We start from the raw sequence: 6,492 nt of genomic DNA on the forward strand, positions 1-6,492 counted from the left end.
ATGGGTTATTCCGAAGATGCGTGGCTGAAGAAGAGATGGAAGGAATTTTATTCGGATGCCATAGCTCGTCTTACGCAGGACATTTTGCAACCTTCAAAACCGCTTCAAAGATCTTGCAAGCAGGTTTTTGGTGGCCTACTTTGTTCAAAGATACTCAAGCTTATATATAGCGATGCGATAAATGCCAAAGGATGGGCAATATAAGCAAAAGGAATGAGATGCCTCAAAATTTTATTCTCGAAGTCGAAATTTTCGATGTCTGGGGAATAGATTTATGGGACCCTTTCCTACTTCTTTTGGAAACCAATACATTTTAGTATCAGTAGACACGTCTCTAAGTGGGTTGAAGCAGTCGCTAGTCCCACCAATGATGCAAAAGTTGTCATGAAGCTGTTTAAATATGTTATATTCCCGCGTTTTGGAGTTCCTAGAATTGTGATAAGCGACGGAGGATCGCATTTCATCAACAGCGTTTTCGAGAATCTTCTTAGAAAGAATGGAGTTACACATAAAGTTGCTTCTCCCTACCATCCCCAAACCAGCGGTCAAGTAAAGATCTCAAACAGAGAAATCAAGTCGATTTTGCAGAAAACTATTGCAGTTCATCGCAAGGATTGGTCTACAAAGCTTGACGATGCATTATGGGCATATCGAACGGCATTCAAGACACCGTTAGGAACAACACCATTCAACCTAGTTTACGGAAAAGCATGTCACCTTCCAGTAGAACTCGAGTATAAGGCGCAATGGGCTATCAAGGAGATGAATATGAACTTGAAAACGGCTGGAGAAAGAAGACTACTTCAACTTCATGAGTTAGAAGAAATCCGACACAATGCCTACGAAAACTCGAAGATCTACAAGGAGAAGACTAAAGCATATCATGATAAGAAGATTATTCATAGAACTTTTGCTCCTAACGATAAAGTTCTTCTTTTCAATTCTCGTCTTAAGCTTTTTCCAGGAAAATTACGTTCAAGATGGTCAGGACCCTTCACGATAAAGGAAGTCAAGCCATATGGAGCCATAGTCCTATGGGACAGAACCGGAAACTCATTTACAGTGAATGGACAGCGTGTAAAGCCATATCTGGCTGAAGAAACCGAAGACGAAAGAGAAGTGATGTTTTTGATTGATCCATCATCGGCCAATGATGAGACCAAGGAGTGTCACGACCCCGGTTAAGTCTAATCGAACCACAATGTCAAGCTAACGACTTGAAACAAGCGCTTAGTGGGAGGCAACCCACTTGGTATTTTATCTATTTCCCTTTGACCTTTATTTTCTATTTCCATTGCTTTGTTTCTGTTTCATTTAATTTCAGGTTTTCAATAAGGAAGAATAGATTCAAAAGACGAGCAGCACTCTCCAGCACGATAAGTTCACTTAAACATTTCAACTTTTCTATTTTCTTTACCATTCTTTCCAAGATTTATCACACTGAGGACAGTGTGAAATAAGTCTGGGGGAGGATGTTCATCCGTTACTAATGACATTTGATTTGTTTTGAGTTTGTTTTGGACACATAAAATTTTTCAAAAAGTTTTTCATACAAATTTTAAAAATCCGTTTTCAAAAAAAAAAAAAAAAAAAAAAAAAAAAAAGAAAACAAATGTTTTTCAAAAAAGTTTTCAAACCAGGAACACAATAAACATTACTATGATGAATTAGACCAGTGTGCTTCTACGCTATTTCCTCGTTTTTTGCTCTTTTTGTGATTTAGGCCTAGACTAGGCGGTAGCTAAGTACTTGCATTACGAAATCCCACCAGAGGACTTCTATTCATGGAGATTCTTTCTGACAGGATATACTAGCTCATTTTATTTGACCTTAATATTGACATTTAATTTTCTCATCATTGATTTTAGGCAGGCATCGACATACACATCTAGGACGTCTTTTACCATCACTTTTACCACTCTTTGTCGTCCTAGATGACTAGTTTATCTTTATCTGGTACCATACCCTAAACCCAATACCCTTGTTTTCAATCCTCGTGCATTCTCTCTTTAGTTTATATCAGCAGATATGTGCAAAAACATCGGAGAGAAGAGGAGGGACGCAGTTTTCAGTCACTCACAAAGGAAACTGAATGGAATTGGGAAGGAAGAGTATCAGAAACATCAAGAAGCTTTACAAGACAAATCTTAACTGGTAATTTCGTGCTCTCTAAGACTCTATATCTAAAGGTGTTCCCTCTCTTTCTAAAAAAAAAACGAATGAAAAGAGAGAGGGAAACAAAAAGCCTAATGAGTCCTAGATTGTCGAAATTTGTGGAGCAAGAAGAATCTACTAAGCGTTTATAGAGCTATGTTTTTGAAAGATTTACAAAAATCTAAGTCTAGGGGAGTTAGGAGAGAACCTGAGGAAGAAGGCCAGTAATCTATGGCAAGAAGAAAGTGACTGAAAACTGTGGATACCAACAGCTTCACTCTCTCTTGCGGTTTTGCATAATATCTTGCATTCTCCAGATCTTCAGGTAACCCGTAAACACTTTAAGCCTTACCCCTAGAATAACCCTTTTTACACCTAGCCTAGATTGCCTTGCCTAGACTTTCTTTGATGAGAACCACCGAGATTTCTAATGAATGTTAAGAGCTAGTTGACTGGAAGTCAGATCTAAGTGTGTAGATTTTCGCATGACGGATTAACGGACTAGTTTGCTTATATTTTGGTGAGAATTTTCTAGACTAGATCCAAATAGATGTTTCACGATAAGTTATGGTTTAGAAGGACGGTCACTGAGATATTGTTTAGTTCCTGCAGTTTTCAAAAATTTCTTTCCTGACTTAAGTTTGTTTGAGGACAAACAAAAAGGTAAGTCTGGGGGAGTTGATAACACCGTATTTTAACCACTTTTATGGATCATGATTGTATCTTATGCAGGTGTTTTAACTCTGTTTTCAATGTTTTTAAAGTGTTTTCAATGTTTTAGAGTTTCAAAAGACTTTACAGGAAACTTGGGCAAAAGATATGCAATTTGGAACAAATGAGCAATTTTGGATAAATGCGGACCGTCAGAAGTATGACAAGCGATGAAGACCTTCTCACCGTCTGATCACCCCCAAAATTTGAGACAACATAGAGGATCCAACCAGCTTTCTAATGCACTTGGTTTGGAGACAATCCAACGGTTAGATCTTCAGATAATCCAGATGCAAGAATGACAGAAAATGCAGTTCCGGAGGAGAGCAAGTGCCGGGACCGCGGCAAACACCCATTTTCCCGCGGGTAGAGCCACCGCGACCGCGGAACTTGGTCGTTCACTTTCCCGACGATTTAATTAAAGCCCAGATCAATTCCTTTCGTTATTTTTGAAGCCCTAAGTGTCCAGGACCACCCCAGAAGCTATAAATACCCTCTTTAGGTCATTCTAAAGAGGCAGAGACCAATAGAACCGAAACTTACACAAACCCTAGAGAGAGAGAGAGAGGCCACCGTCTTCAAAGAGGAGCCGCCGCAGGAGTGACCATCGCGCCTCCTTCTGCTTCTCCATTCTTCGTTTTTCTTCTTTCTTTTCTTTAGTTTCCTGCACTTTCAATTTCGTTTATGATGCTTTGTTACAATATGTTTGAGTAGTTACCCAGTTGGGTTTAAAGGGATCGTTCAAAGGGAATTTCATGTGTCTTTGCTTATGAATCGATAGATTTAGGATTTATAATCTTCTAGATGTTCTTCGTTTGCCTTTAATCTTACTGCGTGATTCTTTGCTGGCCACTTAGAAGCCGATCCGATATGATACGTTGCGAAAGCTTTCATTGATTGTCTGAACTAGGGTGAAACGAGCAATTCTACTATAGGAGTGGAAACCTACCTGTAGTTAAGTTGTGAATATTGATGAGTCTTGTTCTGCTATTGCATCTTCTCCCTTCCAGAATCAGAGTGGAAACCTACTGATTAGGGTTGCGAGAGATAGTTGTTTAGTGCTGCAAAAGTAGGCTATTCATACTTCCGTGCCTCGAGTTCTAAAACATACGTAGTTGATTATCTTTATCACTTGTTTAAAATCGACATAGCTTAGTCCATGAACCCCTGCGAAACCCCTTGAGCCCCAACGTTTGTCTTTAATTGTTTACAGCCTTCTAGTTTCAATCGATTTTTACCTTCAATTCTATTTGCTTTTTATTCGCCTATTACCTGCTTTCATTAGCCTTAGTTTAATCGCTTTTTACTTGTTTTAATTGCCTTCAATTTCTTTTGTTTTCTTTGCTTTCTAATTTAGATTTAGTGACAACCAAAACCCAAAACCAAAACCCAAAACCCTTTTAGTTCTAATCTGATTTAAGCGTTGCGTTGAATTCGTACTGAAACAACTAAGTCTCTGTGGATCGATACCCTAAGTACTACAGCGCACATCTGTGCACTTGCAGACATTTAGGGGTTATAAATTTAAAACCTGAAGCTTAGTAAAACGAAAACAACCAACCCCGTTTACAACTCGCATCAATGAGGTTCTAGATGTGTAGGTTAGGGTGTTAAAGTGTTAGATTAGGAGTGCTTAGGGCTAGATTCATTTTTTTCTTCTCTCTAAACAGCTGTTCTCTATGCTAGATCCTTGCATATAACCTGAGATCTAGATTCTAGGAATTTCATGCACCAAAAGTGTTTGAAGAAATTCCTGAAAGAGCTGTATTAGATATTTAAGCATTTGCTGCATGATGATGTATTGTTATTTGCTTGAATGATCTTCTAGAACTGTTTATTAATGCTCACTGATTCATATTTCACAAATGATGATTTGGTTTGAAAATGGATTAGTGTAGGGGTTAATGCCTTCATGAGAAGATTAATCTAGATTAGAGTTCTTAATCATTTGAATCATGTCTCATCATTGTCATTAGCATTCCTAGTTTAGCACCAAAGCACCCTAGCCAACTAGCATGTCTAGAATCTCATGCCTCCATCATTTCATAATCACATTACTTGTCATTGCTTACTTCTTCTTTAGTCATTAATCTTGTTTTAAGTTTGTAGTTGTCATAATCAATCAAAACCACACTTGCTTGCTTGAATTGAGAAACTGATCACATAGCTTTGTGTCTATCACCACATTCTTTGATTGATAACCTTTTTGTGATACATTGACAAGGGGATTGATAGCCCTGAGACCAAAAAAGTCTTAACTATCAATATCCTAAAAAGTTATCAAGTTTCTATGAGACTCGGGGGAATATAATGCATCTTGCACATCAAATTTAGTCCCATTTGGCATTGAAAAACTTGCTCTTCCAGAGCCTAATATAATCTTTGCATTACCAGATATGGTACTCACGCTTCCTTTCACCCGGTATTGTTGCTGCAGGATTACATTTCCAGGATGGAATGTTTGAAGAGTTTTTTCGATCATATCAAAATCACTTACTTTAGCTCCACATAACATCATCCTGGAAGTGATTCCGAACATCGCAGAATTATATTCACAAACACTTTTGTAACCTGGAACCGGAGATTCAACCAGTCATGCTTGATTTTCGGTAAGATCACATATTTCTGGTGATCAAACTTGTCTTTTAGTGACTGCCAAAGATATGCAGGATCTTCTTTCATGATGTATTCCTCTTTTAAATCATCATGGATGTGGTGGAGCAAAAAGATCATAGCTTTCGCTTTTTTCTCATCAGAAGTCGTTTCTGACTTTTCAATAGCTTTGAGAAGCTCATTTCCTCTTAGATGCATTTTTGCACCTACTGTCCATGACATGTAATTCTTCCTAGACACATCAAGAACAGGGATCTCAAGTTTTGCCAAATTTGCCATGCTAACTTAAAATTGAACAGAGAGATGATCTTGTTTTCCATATACGAACGAGCAAGTAGAACGTTGTGCTGATAACGTGTAAAAAACAACTTTGGAAAAGCGTTCGTATATATGTAAACACTAAAGAAGAAAGACTTAGAGAGAGAGAGTTAGAAAATGAAGAACAATATCAAGATCTCTTATTATTTCTCTCACTAGAATATCATGTTTACAAAGTCAAGCTCACTTATATATATTAGCGAGGCTTAGAGACAAAGTTTTTGAAACTTGGGGACAAAGTGATCTAAGGAAAATGAATATCCAAAGGAGATGAATACTTAATAGCTAAGTAGTTTGGAGAGAAATCTATTACAAATGTATAATCAATATATTTATAACAATCTGATCCTGACTATAAACTAGATATCTAAAGTCAACATACTTTTTCCAAGTCCATAAAAAAATCAAGAACCGTTGATGAACACCAAATCATAATCAACGGTGCAAAGAGAGCAAACAAAAATAATTCAATAAAAAGGGGGTAATTACTAGTTAGAGTCTGGTACAGGACCCACATGAGCAAAAACAGTAAAGAAGTTCGTCGTTTTTTAAGTCGTATAAAATGGAGAGAGGTTTCTCCTTTGCAGCAGAAGCTCGCTTCACCTATATTTCTCTCTCCTCCTTTTCGCTCTCTCTCTGGTGTGTGTGATCGAGTGTTCAAACCACAGAGAGAGACCCCGTTTTGGATTTCTTTGC

Source organism: Eutrema salsugineum, unplaced genomic scaffold (genome assembly GCF_000478725.1).
Source record: "Eutrema salsugineum unplaced genomic scaffold, Eutsalg1_0 scaffold_4, whole genome shotgun sequence".
Taxonomy (NCBI): Eukaryota; Viridiplantae; Streptophyta; class Magnoliopsida; order Brassicales; family Brassicaceae; genus Eutrema; species Eutrema salsugineum.